Here is a 20,753-nt window from a genome sequence, read left to right on the forward strand (position 1 = left end):
CTGCAGCCTCCTCCTCCTCCTCCTCCTGCAGCCTCCTCCCTCCTGCACCCTCCTCCTCCTCCTGCATCCTCCTCCTCCTCCTCCTCCTGCAGCTCCTCCTCCTCCTCCTCCCAGTCCTCCTCCTCCTCCTCCTCCTGCACCTCCTCCTCCTCCTCCTCCTCCTCCTGCAGCCTCCTCCTCCTCCTCCTCCTGCAGTCTCCTCCTCCTCCTCCTCCTCTCCTGCAGTCCCTCCTCCTCCTGCACCCTCCCTCCTCCTGCAGTCTCCTCCTCCTCCTCCTGCAGCCTCCTCCTCCTCCTGCACCCTCCTCCTCCTCCTGCAGTCTCCTCCTCCTGCTGCAGCCTCCTCCTCCTCCTCCTGCAGCCTCCTCCTCCTCCCTCCTGCAGCCTGCCTCCTCCTCCTCCTGCAGTCCTCCTCCTCCTCCTCCTCCTCCTCCTCCTCCTGCAGCCTCCTCCTCCTCCTCGTGCTCACATACACCTCCATCTCGGTCTGTCCTCAGAGGAAGTCGAGCAGCTGGCCCTTCCTCCTTCTCCTCACACAAACACCTGTGCTTTAAACACCTCGGAGGCGTCCCTTAACCCACTGTGCACATCAAACCCAAACTTTCCAAATCCTCATGTACAAGTTGTACACTGCAGCAGGTCATTCACACAAACTCATCAGGACTATACAGCCACATCAGCTCTACTCATTTTCAAAAAATATAAGCGCTAAAAAAAAAAAAAACTGCTGGCTCCTTGGGCCCTGATGCAGTCAGTTTTGTTTTTTTTTGTTTTTGTTTTGGTTAAAATTCAGTGGATTACAGTATATTTGTTCTCTCTGTGACTGGGGATGTAAGCTGCTGATGGTGAGTCTGGAGAGTGGATATAATAACGTGTTCCAGGCTTGTGTTTGTGCTGCGTAGGAGGTGTTTCATGTTAAACTTTTCAGAAATAGTACATGTGCAGATTGTATGAGCAGCTCTATATTCACTCATGTACACTTCATGTCATGTACACTTTATAGGTTACTTTATTGATGTAGACTGCCATTCTGATTAAAAATAAAATTTAAAAAAATGGCTGTGAAGACTGAAATGTTTAAATCATTCTCATAAGAGCTGTAGTGGAGGGTGGTGAACTTGTTGTAGTCCGTTTTCTGGGAGTTGCAGGTTTGATTGTAGTTCCCGCCGCTGGTTAGGAAGATCAGGATCCACCTAAAGCAGCGATAGCTCCTCCTCCTCACTGCTCTTCCTCCTCCTCGGTCCTTATAGTTGACCTCCTGAAGGAGATACACTACTGGTCAAAAGTTTAGAACACCCTAATTTTTCCAGTTATTCATTCCAATTCAAGTCGTGTAAGTCCAATGAGTCGCTTGAAATGGTACAAAGGTAAAAACTGAACAGACAGAGCTTAAAAAAAAGATAAAAGATACAAAACACAAGTCCAATCTCTGCCAAAACTACCCCAGGAAAAAAGAACAAGATTTTAAAGCTTGAAAACCTGGAGCGTCCAGCAGCAGCACAGTGTCCAGACTTAAACCCCATGGAGCTGTTTGGGATGAACTGGACAGAAGAGTGAAGCAACCTACAAGTGCCACACATTTATGGAAACTTCTGTAACAGACTTGGGAAGAACTTTCTGAACAATATTTGATTTCTGTTGTAAAAAAAAACGAGTCACGAGTGTGTTCAGCTGTTCTATCTGACAAAGATGGACACTTTCATCAGTCTAAAGTTTAGAATAAGCTTTGATCAAAAGTAAACAGTAAAAAAATGAGAAAAATGGTGGTGTTCTAAAACTTTTGACCGGTAGAGTACATATATCTTTTGGATTGAACCCCTGTCTCTTGGTGAGGGGGGCTTGTACAGGAAGCTGTCGGTTGGGCTGAGGGTGGGGGTCAGGCCCAGGTGAACCCTCCACACAGTGTCCAGGAGAGCACATAGTCTTAGATGCTTCAGGGTCTGGACCATCAGTTTGTCAAAAGTCTCTTCAGAGGTGGCTTCCAGGGATGCAGACACAGGAGGTCAGCAGGAGTCTAGGAAAAAGGTCAGGACTCAGAGTGATGCTGGGGAAGGGGTCTTTAGAGCTGAACCCTCTGAGCAGAGTCCACTCCTGCTCCATCAGCCACTGCCTCCAGTGGAACAGAAGTTGCTCCTGGGTGTCAACAGACCTCAGGCCCAGGTGAGCAGCCAGAGTCTCTGTGTGGTCCATTAGAGGTTCAGTCCTGTCCAGCAGCTGCTCCAGAGTGAGGACCCCCCCCCCACCTGTTTCCTCAGCATGCTCCACACAGACAGTAGGTCACGACAGAAAGGAGGGAGTGGGTGATTAGAGAGGAAGAGAGAGAGAGGCCCAGGCCCCAGGATGTGCAGGATGTCCATCAGATCCTGCACAGTTCAGCACCTCACCCACCCATAAACTTGTGATTTTATCAAAGTTAAACCCGCACCCACCCGGACCCATTAACATTCCACCTGTTACCCGCCCATGCCCGTGATAAATCACACACATCGACTCACTGAGCCCCTCAGTCCAATCCAGCGTTAGAAATCTAGGAGTGCTGTTGGACAAATCTATGTCTTTGGAGGGCCACTGCAGTCAAGTGGTTAAAAGCTGTTTTTATCAGCTTCAGAACATCACTAAACTCAGACCAATTTTATCAAACGCTGATTTTGAAATGATTGTTCACTCTTTTATTTCATCTTGTTATATTTCTGTAATTCTCTTTTTACTTGTTTTAATGCTTCTACATTTAAGCGGCTGCAACTTGTACAAAATGCGGCTGTTTTTTAAGGTTTTTAACAGGAGCACACAGGTGAACTCACATCATACCAGTTTTATCTTCACTGCACTGTCTTCCTGTTAAGTTCCGTGTTGATTTTAAAATATTGGTTTTAACTTACAGAGCTTTAAATGATCAGGTGCCCCAGTACATCAGTGACTTACTGCGCCCCTACACCTCAGGCCGCACCCTCCAGTCCTCTGGTTAGGGCCTCTTGATGGTCCCAAAGACCCGATTTAAAACTCGGGGTGACGTGTGCTTTCAGGCTGTGGCTCCTAAATTATGGAATGCCCTGCCCCTAACCCTCCGTGAGAAAAAGCAGATCAAGACACTGCTATTTAGTCAGGCTTTTAGTTGACTGTGTCTGTAATTCCTCTGTTCTTGTTTAATTTGTTTTTATGTTGTTTGTTGCTCTGTAAAGCATTTTGTGATTTTTTTTTTTTTTTTTAATCTGTGAAAGGTGCAATATAAATAAAGATTTACTTACTTACTTAAAAGCATTCTAAATGAAGCATCCATCAGAATATGAATTGAAAAGACAAGAATTACAATCACGAAATGAAATGAAATGATCACGCTTTCTTCATTATGATCACAAATTCTATGACGTGACTTTACTGTCATCACTTCACAGGCTTTATTTTCTGAGCAGAAGAAACATTGATTGAGATGCCGGACTTTTGTGCCGCACACGCCACGGACTGAACCAGGACTGAACACCAACCCAGGACTGAACCAGGACTAACCCTGGACTGATTCTAGAACTAAATCAGGACTAAACTAGGACTACAACACGACTAAAACAGGACTAAACCAGAACTGAACCAGGACACACTGTTGGGACGAGCTCGGAGGTGCGCCCGTGTAGACTGTAGGGTGACCGCAAGGGAAAGGACCAGCGCAGAACTCCGTGCCGCATGAAGTGCAGCCGTCATCCGATCGCGCTTTGCAGACACCCTGCTTCACGACTCGAGGTTCTCTCTCTCTCTTAAATCTTAGTCCTGACCCGCTCATGTGTAATCACTGCTCGCCTGCAAACCCGCACGTAAAATTCCAGAACGTTAAAACCCGCCCGTTTCAGCAACTATTAACTATTCCAACTTAAAACCCAAGGGTACCCGACCTGGTGCAGGACTCAGCCACAGCCAGAATCTCCTTTGGCAGGCGGTTTGTAGAACACTGTGCAGTTTGTCCCCCCAAAAAAGCCCACTAGGATTGTCTGGATTGTGGACAGGAGCGAGGCAGGTGGGTCCACACTAATACTTGTGCATAAACTTGTGCCACAGGGCAGAGGAGACCAGGTTGTTCATCACAGACCCTCCCCTGGTAGGACTTTTGGGCAGCTGCCACCTCCGCCTGTTCAGAGGGCCCTGGACGTTCTCCACCGTCTGCTCCCAGTTCTTTTGCAGACTTACAGAGCCCAGGAGAAAAACAAAAACAAAAAAAAACACCCTCACATGCTCCAAGATAGTCTGCCTGAACTCCCCGCAGCCCCTCCCCGACCAAAATGCCCTCGCTTTTACTCCAGTTGACTTTGGCACTGGAAATCTGGCCAAACTGCTGAACTGCTTGTGTCCCTCAGCGAGTTCACAAACAACATCACATCATCAGCACAGACCCTTAAAACGGGACAGAGAGTCGAGGTTGTGCGCCCCCTGCTGGTCCGACCTGAGTGTGTGCAGGAGCGGCTCGAGGGCCAGAGGATGAGGAGCACAGACGCAGAACTGAGACCCTGGATAATCTTCACCGCACTCATGACGTGACGACAGAGCGGGTAATGAACACACAGGATAGAACTGCGAGAGGAGAGAGAGAAATAATGAGAGAGAGAAAGAGGAAAAGAAAGAGAGCGGGAGGAGGAGGAGGAGGGAAAGTGTAGCTTTGGTTGTGCTTTTTCACGTGACTCACAAATCCTCCTTTGACTTCCACAAGTCTGAGTCCTGATTTCACAAGAGTTCAACTACAGACGGCAGCTGACCTTAAACCAGGAGAAAGAGAGGAGGAGAAAGAGAGGAGAGGAGAGAGGGAGAGGAGAGGAGAGAGAGAGAGAGAGAGAGAGAGGAGAGGAGAGGAGAGAGGAGAGAGGGAGAGGAGAGGAGAGAGAGAGAGAGAGGAGAGGAGAGAGGGAGAGGAGAGGAGAGGAGAGGAGAGAGAGAGGAGAGAAGAGGAGAGGAGAGAGGGAGAGGAGAGGAGAGAAGGAGAGGGAGGAGAAAAGGAGAGGAGGGAGGAGAGAAGAGGAGAGGAGAGAGGGAGAGGAGAGGAGAGAAGGAGAGGAAAGAGGAGAGAGGGGAAGGAGAGGAGAGGAGAGAGGGAAAGGAGAGGAGAGGAGGAGAGAGAGAGAGGAGAGAGGGGAAGGAGAGGAGAGAGGGGAAGGAGAGGAGAGGAGAGAAGAGGAGAGGAGAGAGGGAGAGGAGAGGAGAGAAGGAGAGGGAGGAGAAAAGGAGAGGAGAGAGGAGAGAAGAGGAGAGGGAGGAGAGGAGAGAGGGAGAGGAGAGGAGAGAAGGAGAGGAAAGAGGAGAGAGGAGAGAAGGAGAGGAGAGAAGAGGAGATAGAGAGAGGAGAGAAGGAGAGGAAAGAGGAGAGAGAGAGAGAGGAGAGAAGAGGAGAGGAGAGAAGGAGAGGAGAGAGGAGAGGGAGAGGAGAGAGGGAGAGAGAGAGGAGAGGGGGAGAGGAGAGAGGAGAGGAGAGAGAGAGGACAGAAGAGGAGAGGGAGGAGAGAAGAGGATAGAAGAGAGGAGAGAGAGGGAGGAGAGGAGAGAGGGAGATAAGTGAGGGAGACGAGAGAGGAGAGAAGAGGAAAGAAGGAAAGGAGATGGGGAGAGGAGAGAAGGAGAGGAGAGAGGAGAGGGGGATACGTGAGAGGGGGAGAAAAGGAGAGGAAAAAAGGAGGAGGAGAGAGAGAGAGGAAGAAAGTGAAAGAAAGAGAGAGGAGTGAGGGATGGAAACAGAGGTGGAAAGAGAGGGATTGAAAGATAAGTGGAGAGATAAAGGGAGAGGGGGAGAGGACAGATGAATGGAGAGAAATGTTAGAAGATGAGATAGAGGGAGTGATCGAGAGAGAGAGAGGGAGGCTGGGTGTGAGAGGGGAGAGAGAGAGGGATGACGGAGGGGGCGAGAGGTAGAGAAAGGAAGTAAGGAAGGAGGTAGGATGGGGTAGAAGGGAGAGACTGAGAAAGGAGAGGGAAAGAGAGGATGAGAGAGGGAAGAAAAGAGGAGAGACTGAGGAGAGCGATAACATCAACAAAGGACAAAAACACAAAAAACTGGAAGAGAGGAGAAAGAGAGAGAGAGAGAGAAAGAGGTGGAAGGGAGAGAGAAGAAGGTAGGAGGGAGAGATGGAAAAAGAGAGGGAGGGAAAGATAGAGGAAGGCAGCAGGGAAACATGGAGAGAAAGAGAGAGAGAGAGGCTGGGTATTAGAGTGAGGAGAGAGGGATGAGAGAGTGGGAAAGAGGGAGAGAAAAGGAGGGGGATGATTTAGGGAAGAAAAGAGGAGAGACTGACTGAGGGAGAATAAACAAGAGAGAACAACAAAGAACAAAAAAAAAACACAAAAGAGGTAGACAGGAGAAGAAGAAAGAGAGAGGGAGAGAAAGAGAAAGAGGGAGCAGGGATAGACAGAGAGAGTAAACAAAGAATAAATCAATGAAAAGGGAGAGAGGGAGAGGGGGAGCGAGGGAGGAAGAGAAAAGAGAAAGAAGCTCAAACCTGTTCCAAAAAAACACTCCTGACATCTGTATTTGTGCAGAGAACGACAGAGGACGTCACTGAGAACCATCAATAAATATCAACATTCAATCTCCATGGAGACAAGCAGACGACACCAGGACAGTTACAGGTCAGATCTGTGGAGAGGCGACTCCCTTCATAGTAAAAATGTGTTTATTGCTGTGTACATTTGAACAATTTTAAGTTCTAATGTTGTTTCTTCATCGTAAACACACGACTCTAAAAGACGAGTCAGGATGGCGCCACCTAGTGTCTCCACTCAATTTCATTTCTCCCCAGTAACTAGGGCTACATCCACATGACAACAGTCCTGGAATTTTTTTTATTTTTTATTTTTTTACGGGCTGAAAAAAAAATTGCGTCCACATTAGGGATGGGCATGATTAGTCGATAATTGATCATCAAGAATTTCATCGATTACGTTCATTTTAATCGACAAACAACGTAGGGTGACCAAACAGAGGTCTGTACATGTCTCTCTGCATCAGAAGAAGCGAGACACAAACAGTGGGTCAGTCTGCAAAGTACCGAAGCACAAATGTGTATTTAACGATGATTTGTACAAGAAATTCCAGGCTTTCCGTTGCGTTCGGGACAAGTGTGAGTCCATGTGCACAGTGTACAAAGCAGCACATATGTTTCTGTGTCCAGTGAGAAAAAGTTCACCAGGACACAGAAAACATGGTGAGAGTCGCTCAATGTCGATGACGAGTCCCCACCTCCTCCCCCCGTACGGTGTCCTGGTTCTGACAAATGCAAATCTGGTCACACTAACCTGTATTCACCTGAGTCGTGCTGCATCAGCGACACAAGAGCTGGTTTTTTTTATCTTTGCTTAGTTTATGCAAATGAGCCATGTGGTTTTACGTTTAGTTTCTGTGAGATTTGCACAAAGCTGAATTAAACACATTATAATGTCAAACAGCTGATGTGGCTCTAGAGTCGTTACGGTTTATATGTCGTAAAGTTGAATTTATTTATGCAGATTAGTGCAGATAGTAATAATAATGATGATCAGTTTAATATAAAAACGTTAATGATGACTCGATAATCGATCGTTAATTCTCCCAACGATCGATGAAGAAAATTTCATCGAATGCCCATCCCTAGTCCACACACGTGTTGGATCAATAAATAATCATGTCCAGACGAGAACGGAGCACTGAGTGAAAACGATGTAATACATCTGTCACACCTGTATGTGGCGCTGTAAACAATGATAATAATATTTAATAATGAACATCTCATCACCTTTTTTTTTTTTGTAATTTAAGGTAATTTTGTCTATTTTAGATGTATCCCAGAAATATCACCATTTTGTTTTGCAAATGTTAAACATAAGTTTTTGTTTTGAGCCATAAGATTTGGATGAGAATTATTAGAATAACCTGGTGGTCGCAACGTCATCATTTTCCAAAATCTGCAGTTTGCTTGTCCACATGACAACGCAATGCCGGGTTCTCAGATTTCTCTACTCTGAAACCCGTTCTAAAAAAAACCTTTTTGTCCACCCAAAACACCAGCTCCGTGTGGACAAAAGGCCAAAACAAATACAAATTTCACTGTTTTGACCAAAAAATGTTGTTGTGTGGACGGGCCCTAGGTCAGGACTCAGAATACACCAGACGGTTTGCAAGTACCTCGGAATTACAAGTTGGGGCACCAGCCAATCTGTGAAGAGCCATATATTCTGTGTTGGCAACGATTCCCGAGATCGAGGATTTAAAGCTGGAACAAAGAGAATATTTGGTGAATTTTATCAAGGGGAAAGACGTTATTGTTCTTCTTCCTACAGGATTTGGGAAAAGCTTAATATACCAGTTAGTCTTGTTAGTGGCACATTACATACATCACAACCAAACAGCAGCGATTGGTTGAATGAAAAAAAGTACCCACCTACTGTCGAGTGAATGAATTCTAACACTGTTAGCTCATATGGTTTCTACAAAGTGAAACCGGCTGATGAATCAGGCTAATCAAAGACCATCTCTCCTCGACAAAAAGAGAGACGTGACTATCAAAAACCACTGGAACACATACGTGTGCAAACTGCAACCACTGCAACAACGTTTTAAGATCCAACACCTTCACAGATGTATTCAGTATTCAGATGGGCATGATTATTCAACTAATCAATAACTGATCATTAAGAATTTCACCAATCACCTTCATTTTTAATGGACAAACTGAATGTAGTTTGTTGTGTGTAGTGTGAGGAGACGAGGCTGCGTCTGACACAAACACTGGAGTTGTGCCTCACAGTTCCACGTTTGGGCTCTGGCTCCTTGGAGACACCGTACCACGAGTCTCATGATACGATATCGTCATGGTATGAAGCTCACAGTACGATATTTATCGCGATATCGTAGGAAAGCTCACGATATAGTGGGGATGTGACAATAGCCAAAGCTCTGTATGATCCATCCATCCATCCATTTTCTTCCGCTTATCCGGGCCGGGTCGCGGGGGCAGCAGCCTAAGCAGGGACTCCCAGACTTCCTTCACCATAGACACGTCCTCCAGCTCCTCCGGGGGAACCCCGAGGCGTTCCCAGGCCAGCCGAGAGACATAGTCCCTCCAGCGTGTCCTGGGTCTTCCCCGGGGCCTCCTCTGTATGATATTTTCATGAATTACATCTCACTGTACAATATTTATTATGATATTTTGTGGAGGTTAACAAAACTGTGAATATGCTACTTTTTCCTCTTAAAATGCCTTGACAAGACTTAATCCAAAGAACTAAGACAGTTAAAACTGTTTTTTCTCCTTGTAGTCTGCAGTGAAGTGGAGCAAAGGATCATGGTCTATGTAGTTCCTCTGTCTTTTTTTTAGCTGTTGCTGCACCATAACTCTTCATTTAAGCAAAGAGACTTGTAATTCGATATATTGTGATGGTCCAAGATATTATTGTGAGAACTTTGAAACGATATCACGATATTTCAGTTATTGTTGCATCCTTAGTGTCCTGGGTATGATCGGGTTTTTTAAGTGTCCTGGTTTGGTCATGGTGCATGTAAACACAGTATCCCACTTACTGCAACATAAAGTTGAGTCACGTGTCCAAAAGACAAACACTTTTCAGTCTTTTCATCACAACAGAAGCAAAATAAATCAAGTGACCAACATAAATAAAGTGAAATGATGTTAAATAAAGATCTGCAGTAAACCTGCACACGTCTGATCTCTGAAAACATGAACCATCTCCAACACGACACACACACAGAACACATCATCATCAACATCATCATCATCATCATCATCATCATCATCCGTCTGTCACAGAGAGAACACTTATATTCCACTGAGTCGTGTCCTTTAGTCCGACAGAAGCTGAACCGCATCAGCGACACAAGAAAAGAGCTGTTTTTATCAGAGTTTATAGCTTATGTAAATGAGTCATGTGGTTTTAAGTTTTGTTTCTGTAAAATGTAAACAAACGTGTCAAAGCTGCATTAAACACATTATAATGTCAAACGGGCTGATGTGAATCTAGAGTCGTTATGTTTATATGTTGTAAAGTTGAGTTTATTTATGCAGATTAGTCATAGTAATAAAAACGTTAAAGATTAATCAAAAATAGATCATTAATTCTGCATTGCGATGGATCTGCCATCTGCTTGCCTCCATTGGAGACGTTACTGCTTTGTTCTACAGCAGGGGTGTCCAAACTTGTTTCATCAAAAGCCACATCTCGAAACACAAAAGAAGCAGAGGGCTGATTGACGGCCGTAGACTGATGCTCATTACAGTCAATAATTGAAATATGTGCATGTTTAACACATGATAGAATCAGCCATCAATCCTTTATTTAAGCTAAGATCGTCAAAACCACACTAAATATTAAATATTTAGATTTAAAAAAAAAAAAAAAAAAAAAAAAAGAACTTTCAATAAAAAGTAAACTTTTTCATTGATGCAAGGTCATTTGGGCCAATTCTCCTGGAAGCCCGAGGGCCAAGAAAAAATTGTCTGAGGGCAGCATTTGGCCCACGGGCCATAGTTTGGACATGCCTGTTCTACAGTACGGCATTAAAATAATCTACAGTTAACATCAACAAGCCAAGATACAGGTCAGATCTTTGTTTGTTTTGATTTAGTTCACAAGATAGACAAACGTAATGACGCACTGTAGAACTTTATTTACGTAAAAAATATCCATGGTGACAAGCAGAGGTCAGACACCCCCCCGAAAAGTTACAGAGTGCAGCTTTAAACGTTTACAATCACGCACCCGAGCCAAAGAAATCAACCATTACTGATTTCATGTCACGTTTCCCAAAAAAGCACGAATCTCATCTGCTTACTGGAGCATCTATGCCATGTACAGACTTGAATGTGAATGTGGACGCACCAGACACAAGTTCAGAGAGAGACCGGCTGAACAGAAATATGCCATTAGAATCAACAACATACTTTACCCGATGGCAAAACATTAAAAAGCCATTGGTAACTGCCTCAGGGCCGTGGTGATAGAGGTCATCCCCCAGGATCATCTTCTCCACAGAAAGATGTTTTGGATCCATACTTTGGGCTATGGTCCACTTTGGTCTCAACAAATAGGTGGATTTTTCACCCTCCCCTCAGCTCCTATAAACTATTTGCACTATAAAGCTGCTCCCATAACTGTTGGAACTATTAAGCTTCTTCATATTTGCCTTCTTGTTAATTAGTGCCTCAAGATGCTGTGTCTTTATATCATGTTGTTGCCAAGATTGTCAAGAGGAGAGAAGATGGCCACCAAACACCCGGGTATTTTTAATAATCTTTCTTACAAAATATCTGGTCATGTTAATAAAAAAATAAATAAAAATGATGAAGTGTGCTAAGTAACCTTAGGGAAATATGTAACACTGACTATACTCCAACATATAAAGAGTTTGTATCTGTTGTGTTAGAGTGGTATGTTGTCAGTATACTTGGATTCAACATGTGTATGTGCCCAGTTAAGCAGAAGTAAACAGCAAGGCCAAAAATTCAAGTTAATGCATCTGATCTAAAAATGTATTGAACAGATACATATGTACTCTAGTTTATCAAACTGTTGACCTTTTTTCTGTACCATTTTTGGTTCTAAAGTTCCATATGTTTTAAACAGACCATGTATGAAACATGGAACAAAAATGATTTCCCAAATTTCAAAGATCTGCAAATCATGTAAATAAATGGAAAAAAAAAAAAAGTATTTAAAATGATAAAAATTTGCTTGGAAGGACTGACATATTTTATAGAAATAGTTTCCTTTCATTTTGAAGTAATATTAAAGTTTTCGGAAGAAAAAAACTGACAAATGATGTAAAATCCTCCACCTTCTACTTGTTTGCACAATTTTCCCTCCGTTACTTTTCCCTCCGTTACCATGACCTTTCTTCATAAAAAATCTCCTGAGTCAAAAAGTAAGAGGTTTCTGCCCCTGTTTCCCTCCATTACCACTTGACCGAACCCGTATGTGTATGAATATTTTGTTTTTGATCATCACGTGTTTGGGGTCATGACTCCTATAAATAATCACACCTGCAGCTCGCTCTATCAGCCCTGAGGAAGACTCAGAAGTATTTGAAACGTGTTGGCATGAACATTAATAAATGCATAAATAAAATACATAAATCAGAGTGCCTCTACCATCCTTTTTTCTACACACCTGGAGTTGTGTTTTGTTTCATTCACACATATACAACACACAAAGCCCAAATTAGTAATATCCTACAGGAAGTGCTCCACTGTGTTTTTAAACTCCACACACGTTCACTAGAATCACTTGGATGATTCAATCCTGGAATGGTCGATCTCTACTGAACTTAAGATAATTGGAGCTGTTTGTCATGGCTCATGTTTTGTAGTCGTTGTTTTTGTTTATTTTGGTGTAGCTTTTTCCTTTAGCGTTGTGTGCCCTTGGTGTTTTATTTTGACATTTGTCCTGTCTGCTTCTAATCTGTGTGCTTATATACCCTGTGTTCTCCTCTGACCTTTGTTGGTCCATTGTCTGCGTCTGCATCAGCGTCTGTGTCTGCATCAGTGTCTGTTGCATCAGTGTCTGCATCAGTGTCTGCATCAGTGTCAGTGTCTGCATCAGTGTCTGCATCTGTGTCTGTGTCTGCATCAGTGTCTGTGTCTGCATCAGCATCTGCATCAGTGTCTGCATCAGTGTCTGCATCAGTGTCTGTGTCTGCATCAGCATCTGCATCAGCATCTGCATCAGTGTCTGCATCAGTGTCTGCATCAGTGTCTGTGTCTGCATCAGCATCTGCATCAGTGTCTGCATCAGTGTCTGCATCAGTGTCTGCATCAGTGTGCATCAGTGTCTGCATCATGTCTGCGTCTGTGTCTGCATCAGTGTCTGCATCAGTGTCTGTGTCTGCATCAACATCTGCATCAGTGTCTGCATCAGTGTCTGCGTCTGCATCAGCATCTGCATCAGTGTCTGCATCAGCATCTGCATCAGTGTTTGCATCAGCATCTGCATCAGTGTCTGTGTTTGCATCAGCGTCTGTGTCTGTATCAGCATCAGAATCTGTGTCTGCATCTGTCTGCTGTCTGCATCAGTGTCTGCATCAGTGTCTGTGTCTGCATCAGAATCTGTGTCTGCATCAGCGTCTGTGTCTGCATCAGTGTCTGTGTCTGCATCAGAATCTGTGTCTGCATCAGTATCAGTGTCTGTGTCTGCATCAGCATCTATGTCTTGTCTTGTCATGGCAGTTTAGTTTAGATTTTTGGATTCATGAATATTTGGATCTTTCTTTGTTTGTGATTAAAGAACTGCATTTTGGGTCTTCCCCTGTTTCTACGCGACAGTGTAGACAACTTGAAAACTACAGTTTCATGACATCACAACGTGGAACAGAGCATTTTGAGCTTTGGAGATGCAGACAAACTAATAATAAAGAGTTACTCAAACATGTGAATGAAACAAAACACAACTCCAGATCTGTGTTTGAGATTTATAACGTGACTAAAAGCTCACAGGAGACCATTTAGTGTCATATATGTTCTTTAATGCCACACGGTGGAACTCGGCCAGCAGAGCAATCATCTCCATGGAGACCAGCAGGTGGCGGACCCCGGTATAAGCCTAAACAATTAAAAAACAACACGATATCTTCAATTAAAAGTATATTTGTAAAAGCCTATAGGGTCAAACACAGTTATACCAAAAGTGTGAAAATGAAAGGTGTTGGGTCTGCCACCTGCTCGTCTCCATGGAAACGTTACTGCTATGTCAACAGGCCAAGATACAGGTCAGATCTGTGGAGAGGCGACACAGTATTTTCACAGTATTTTTCTATTTCTACAGCGATACAATGCGTATAATGTAGACGACAGTAACGAACATTTACGCAAAACATCTCCATGGCGACAAGCAGAGGGCAGACACCCGCCTGAAAAGTTACACAGTGCAGCTTTAAACGTTTACCATCACGCACCCTGGCCAAAGAAATCAACCATTACCGATTTCACGTCACGTTTCACGTCAAAAGCACGAGTCTCATCCACTTAGCGGAGCACCGACGGAAACGTACGGCGTAATGCCCGCGTTATTGTGTCGCTCTGGCTCCGGTTCAAACGCGCTTTCCGTACGTAAAACGCTTCCTCACGCGCGCACATCGTCTCCAATTCTCAGCAAAATAATATTCTTTCAGCAATCGTGTTTTTGTTTTCATTTCTGCGACGGTTTACGCGTGGAATCGGACGTGAAAAACGCACCGCTGGCACGTCCTCCCCCCCGTCCTCCCCCCGTCTCCCCGCGCGTAAACATGGTCCCCGCAGATCCGGAGCTCCCAGGAGGCGAACCCGGTGACACGGCTTTGTTTGGCCGCAGAGAGAGGCGCTGATGCCGGGGGAGGTTTGAGGAGCGAGCCCGGTGAACTCTGGAGCTCAACGGAAACAAAACGCGACCGAGCGGCTGGAGGTGACAGCGCAACAGACTAAACCCGGACCGAACCGGGACTAAACCAGGACTAAACCCGGACTAAATCAGGACTAAATAAGGTTCATGACTAAAACAGAACGAAACCGGGACTAAACCAGACAAACCAGGACTAAATCAGGACTGAAACGGGAATGAAACAGGATTGAACCGGGACTAAATTAGGAAAAAACGGGGACTAAACCAGGACTAAATCTGTACTAAACCAGGATTAAACCTGACTGAAACCAGGACTAAATTAGGACTAAACCAGGACTATACCTGGACTAAACCAGGACCAAACCTGGACTAAACCAGGACCAAACCTGGACTAAACTAGGACTATACCTGGACTAAACTAGGACTCAATCAGGACTAAATCAGGACTAAACCAGGACTATACCTGGACTAAACCAGGACCAAACCTGGACTAAACCAGGACTAAACCAGGACTATACCTGGACTAAACTAGGACTCAATCAGGACTAAACCAGGACTAAACCAGGACCAAACCTGGACTAAACCAGGACTAAACCAAGACCAAACCTGGACTAAACCAGGACTAAATCAGGACTAAACTCAGGACTAAACCAGGACTAACTCAGGACTAAACCTGGGCTAAACTAGTCATAATAATTCAATGTGCAGTGCCAAAAACGAACCAAAACAAACCAAACCAAATCCAGTCCGGAAATAACGGACAAACCCCGCAGCCCGTTCTTAAACACATATAGGACTCCACTGGAACTAAACCAGGACTAAATCCGGTCCAAACAAGTCTAAAGAAAAACAACAACACACTGACAACATCCCGGGCGCAGTCTGTGCAAAAGGTTTGAGCAGAAAAGGAAACAAACTTCGCTTTTTCGAACTTTAAACCGCCGGAGAGTCGAGACAAGTGCAACGATCCCACGACTCTCCGATCCAAACTTGAGCCCGAATGCGCACTTACCGGAGAGGTCACGCGGTCCGGGGCGGGTCCTGAGGGTCCGGGGGGGGGGGGGTCTGGACCGTGGACCGTGGACGTGTTTTAGTCCCAAAAGCGCGTGGCGTGGGTCCCGAGAGGAGCGCAGGAGTCCGTGAGCGCGCGGGAGGACGTGTGAGAGCAGACTGGGACCGAGAGAGAGAGAGAGAGAGAGAGAGAGAGAGAGAGAGAGAGAGAGAGAGAGAGAGAGAGAGAGAGAGAGAGAGAGCGGAGCGCCGGTGTGCGCCGCGCTCCAGCCGCTGCGTCTGACGTCATCCCGCTCTGCCCGTACTGACCAAGAGAGACAGAGGGTAGAAGGTATGAAAAAAAAAGAAAAAAACAGAGAGAGAGAGGGAAGAGAAGGGAGAGAGAGAGAGAGAGGGAGAGAGAAAGAGGAAAGGAGAGAGAGAGAGATAGAGAAAGAGGTGGGAGAGAGAGAAAGAGGGAGGGAGAGGGGAGAGAGAGAGAGGGAGAGAGAGGAGGGAGAGAGAGAAGAGAAAGGAGAGGAGAGAGAGAGAGAGAGAGAGAGGAAGAGAGGAGAGAGAGGGAGAGAGAGAGGAGGGAGAAGAGAGAAAGAGGAGGAGAGAGAGAGAGAGAGAGAGGGAGAGGAGGGAGAAGAGAGAGAGAGAAGGAGGAGGAGAGAGAGAAAGAGGAAAGGAGAGAGGGAGAGAGAGAAGAGAGGAGGAGAGAGAGAGAGAGAAAGAGGGAGGGAGAGAGAGAGAGGGAGGGAGAGAGAGAAAGAGGGAGGAGAGAGAGAAAGAGGAGGGGGAGAGAGAGATAGAGAGAGAGAGAGAGAGAAGAGAGGGAGGAGAGAGAGAGAGAGAGAGAGGGAGAGGGGGAGAGAGAGAAAGAAGGAGGAAGAGGGGGAGAGAGAGAGGAGAGAGGGAGAGGGGAAGGAGGAGAAGAGGAGAGAGAGAGAAGGAGGGAGAGAAGAGAGGAGGAGGAGGGAGGGAGAAAAGAGAGAGAGAGGGGAGTAGGAGAAGGAGGAGAGAGAGAGAAATAGAGAGGAGGGAAGGCGGGAGAGAGGAGAGAGAATCAGAGAGTGGGAGGGGGGAGAGGAGAGAGAGAAGAAGAAAGGAGAGAGAGAGAGGGGAGGAGGAAAAGGAGGGAGGGAGAAAGAAAGAGGGAGAGAGGAGGGGAGGAAAGGGAGGAGGAGAGAGAGAGAATCAGAGAAGGAGGGGAAAGAGGAGACGAGGAGAGAGAGAAAGAGGGAGCGAGAAAGAGGGAGGGAGAGAGAGGGAGGGACAGGGAAAGGAGAGGAGGGAGGGAGGGGAGTAGGAGAAGGGAGAGAGAGAAAGAGGGAGAGAGGAGAGGAGGAGAGAGGGAGGGAGAAAAGAGAGAGCGCCGGGGAAAGGAGAGAGAGGGTGGGAGAGAGAGGAGGGGAGAGGAGGAGAGAGAGAGAGAATCAGAGGGGGGGGGAGGAAGAAGAGAGGAGACAGATAAAGAGGGAGGGAGAGAGGGAGTGACGGGGAAAGGAGAGAGAGCGAGGGGAGTAGGAGGAGAAGGAGGAGAGAGAATTAGGGAGGAGGGAAAAGGAGAAGAGGAGAGAGAAAAAGAGGGAGAGAGGGCAGGAGAAAGGAAAGAGAGGGAGGGGAGTAGGAGAAAGAAGAGAGAGAGAAATATGAAGAGGAGAGGAGAGGGAGGGACAGGGAAAGGAGAGAGAGGGAGGGGAGTAGGAGAAGAAGGAGAGAAAATTAGAGAGGGAGGGAGGATTAAAGAGGAGAGGAGGAGAGAGAGAAAGAGGGAGAGAGGAGAGGAGGAGAGAGGGAGGGAGAAAGAAAGGAGTGGGAAGGAGAGAAGAAGGGGAGTAGGAGAAAGAGGAGAGAGAGAAATAGAGAGGGAGGGGGAAAGAGGGGAGGAGAGAGAGAAAGAGGGAGAGAGATGGTGGGAGAGAGGAGAGAGAGAATCAGAGTGGGAGGGGGAGAGAGGAGAGGAGGAGAGAGAAGAAGAAAAGAGAGAGGGAGGGGAAATAGGAGAGAGAGGGAGGGGAGTAGGAGAAGGAGGAGAGAAAGAGAAACAGAGAGGGTGGAAAGAGGAGAGGAGGAGAGAGAGAAGAAGAAAAGGGAGAGGGAAAGGAGAGAGAGAGGGAGGGAGAGAGGAAGAGAATGGGAGAGGGAGGAAGGAGAGAGGGAGGGCGGTAGGAGAAGTCAGAGAGCGAAAGAATCAGAGTGGGAGGGAAGAGAAAAGGTGAGGGAGGGAGGGAGGGAGGGAGGGGGAAGAAGAGAGGGGATGGGAGAGAGGAAAGGGTGTAGGAGAAGGAGGAGAGAGAAATAGAGAGGAGGGGGGAGAGAGGGTGGAAGAGAGAGGGAGGGGAGAAGGAGAACAAGGAAAGAAAAATCGAGACAGAGCGAGAGGGTGGAAGAAAGGGACAGAAGTAAGAGAAGGAGAAAAGAGAGAGAACTAGAGAGGAGAGGAGAGAGAGAGAGGGCAGCGGTGGAGAGAGAAAGGGTGAGGAGGAAAAAGGAGAAGGAAAGAGATGTAGGAGGAGAAAATATTACAACTCTTTCACTTTTTAGTAATAACCATTAGAGGCAGATTGGTGTGAAAAAACGAAATTATGTTGAAAAACAATCAAATGGGAAAACGTTTTACTGTCAAAAAAAAAAAAAAAAAAAATCAACTTCTATTTCCAATATTTCATTTGATTCAATCTAAAAAGTGAGTGTGAAGCGGCTGGGATGAAGATCAGCTCCTCCAAATCTGAGGTCATGGAGGTTCTCGATGGGAAGAAGGTGTCTTGTCGTCTCCGAGTGGGTGGAGAGTCTCAAGTGGAGGAGTTCAAGTATCTCAAGTATCGTGAGATTGACAGGTGGATCGGCGCAGCGTCGGCAGTGATGCGGTATCGGTATCGCTGTATCGGACCTTTGTGGTGAAGAGGGAGCTGAGTTGAAAAGTCTTTGTTCCTCCCCTCACCTCTGGTCATGACTCTGGGTAGTGACCGAAAGGATGAGATCGACATGAGTTTCTCTGCAGGGTGTCCGGGTGCTCCCTTAGAGACAGGGTGAGGAGCTCGGAGTCGAACGCCCTGGTTCTAGGCATGTCCCAGCAGGAGGAGGCCCCAGGGAAGAACCAGGACACGCTGGAGGGACTATGTCTCTGGGCTGGCCTGGGAACGTCTTGGAGGAGCTGGAGGAAGTGTGCATGGTGAAGGAGGTCTGGGAGTCCCTGCTTAGGCAAATATCCCCACAACCCGGTCCCAGATTTTTCTATCACCTTAAAGGCACTCAAAGCACTTTACAACAAGGAACCACTCACCCAGTCACACACCAGTGTACGCAGACACTGTGGGCAAGTTGGATTAAGTGTCTTGCCCAAGGACACAACGGCAGCATTCATGTGTGGGAGCTGGAATCACACCAGCCAACCTGTGGGTCAGTGGATCTGACCACTCAACCTGTGACGTTTATGTTGAGAACTGGATTCGAACCACCAACCTTCAGGATCAGTGGGGAAATGCTCTACCAACTGAGCTACTGCCGCCCTTTACAGAAACATAAAGATTAGATTAGATAAAGGAGAAGAAAATGAATGGATGGACCAATCAAAAAACAGTCTCTGGGCCTATTTTCATTTTCATATTTGATTCTCTCTGGTTTATATAAAGTTCTGCTGCTCAGCGTCGTGTGTGAATTGAGTGTCAACTGAACAAAGGAGTTTCTCGCTGCTTCCTGTTTGTTTCTTGTCTTGGATCAGCAATGAATTTTTCAGACATGAAAGTAAACGCGTCGCTGTAAAAGAAGAGACATGTTTGTCCACAAAACTGCAGTGGTTTTTCAGGTGAGTCCTTTTAGGAGCAGAACTTCTGGGGCAAATAAACCAGAAAGAATCAAATATCCAAACTGAAATATGCAAAAGACTGTTTTTTGATTGATGTTATTTGAAAAAAACTTTAAATTCAATATTGGAAATAAAGGTCGAAATCTGTTTTTTTTGTTTGTTTGTTTTTTTTGACACTAAAATGGAAAAATGAAATAACAAACTGTTTTCCCTTTTTATAGTTTTTTGTTCTTAATTGAAATTCAAAAGAACAAAAGGTACATGGACTGCGGGGTCGCCTCTCCACAGATCTGACCTGTAACTTGGTCTGGATTAGTCTCCATGAAGAAAGAAAGGTTTAATCAGTGTTGTGAAGGTGACTTTTAAAATGTAATCCCCTACAGATTACAGATTACAAACCCCCAAATGTAGTTTGTAACAAAATCCATTAAATTATTTAAAGTGAGTAATGTAATCTGAATACTTTGGATTACTTGGTTTGCTGTAAAGAAGCAAAGACCAGGATATTGTAACATAAGATGTTTTGTGTGTTAAAAGAAAAGAAAATGTCCAGACTTCACCAAACCAAATTCAAAATATTATTGATAGAAGAGGAGACACGTCCACACAGCATGGTCCTGTTAAATCCTGTTTTAGTCCTGGTTTAGTCCTGTTTTAGTCCTGGTTTAGTCCTGGTTTAGACCTGGTTTGGACCTGGTTTGGACCTGGTTTAGTGTCCGGCAATGAGTGGAATTACTAAAAAAAAAAAAGGAATATAGCCCAAAATGTGAAAACAGGAAAATACCCCCATGTAATCCATTTATTTCAACAAAGTAACTGTAATCCAATTACTACTCATTAAAACAGTAACTGTAACTGAATACAGTAACTCATAATTTGTACTCTGATTACATAACTTTAATACATGTAATCTGTTACTCCCCAACACTGGGTTTAATGTCATACTGTGAAACATTCCAGACAAATATGGAGAAAAGCGTCTGACAAATCCTCCACCAGAAAAGTGACCCTTGAAATTTGCAGTGCAGTAATAATTAGTGCGACTTTGCATCTGATGTTATTAACATTTCATGGAGGTGTGATACTAACTGGAGGCACTGCTCTGTCTGAAGCTCTGTTACTCAAGTTAAACTTTAATCAGAGTTTTATTTAACACAATCTGACCAGAAAGAGTTGGAGCTACAAGAGGTGAACTCATGTGCTGCTGAACAAATCCCTCTCAAATATCATGACAGTCACAAACTAATCAACATCAGCCCACAGTTTTTCATTGAGTCACCTTCACCTTTTAGTTGAAAATCAGAAGAAAACCTAAACTGGACCACAAACCTTCGCACTGACCACAGATTCTAGAAGCTGTTTTCTTGAGGTTTCACACTATTTTAAAACTTTTTGACCGTTTTTGCTAATGAAGGGATGCAACGATATTGAATCATTCGATAATGGTGTCATGATTCCATACACGTGTTCGTTCGATACACGTGTCGATACGCACAAAACAGTTACCGCAGCGTCCTCCTCAGATGCAGCAGAAAACAGCTCCACAGGGACTTACAGATGAAATATTCTAACAGAGGTGGGTTTTATCTTATTTTACGTTGATAGACACAGGAATGACAAAGATATT

At 45.4% G+C, this 20,753-nt stretch overlaps 1 protein-coding gene across 1 annotated transcript in view; it reads right to left on the reverse strand.

Annotated features, from left to right (window-relative positions):
- The window catches only part of gulp1a (GULP PTB domain containing engulfment adaptor 1a), a 301,457-nt gene extending 285,955 nt beyond the window's left edge, over positions 1 to 15,502 (reverse strand). Inside the window, 1 exon segment of the mRNA XM_055161647.1 lies at positions 15,338 to 15,502. The gene's annotated coding sequence lies outside the window, so the exon portion shown is untranslated.
- Positions 15,503 to 20,753: the final 5,251 nt, after the last annotated feature.

This window comes from Boleophthalmus pectinirostris, unplaced genomic scaffold, assembly GCF_026225935.1.
Source record: "Boleophthalmus pectinirostris isolate CB_2022bp ecotype Guang Dong unplaced genomic scaffold, ASM2622593v1 HiC_scaffold_1, whole genome shotgun sequence".
Taxonomy (NCBI): Eukaryota; Metazoa; Chordata; class Actinopteri; order Gobiiformes; family Gobiidae; genus Boleophthalmus; species Boleophthalmus pectinirostris.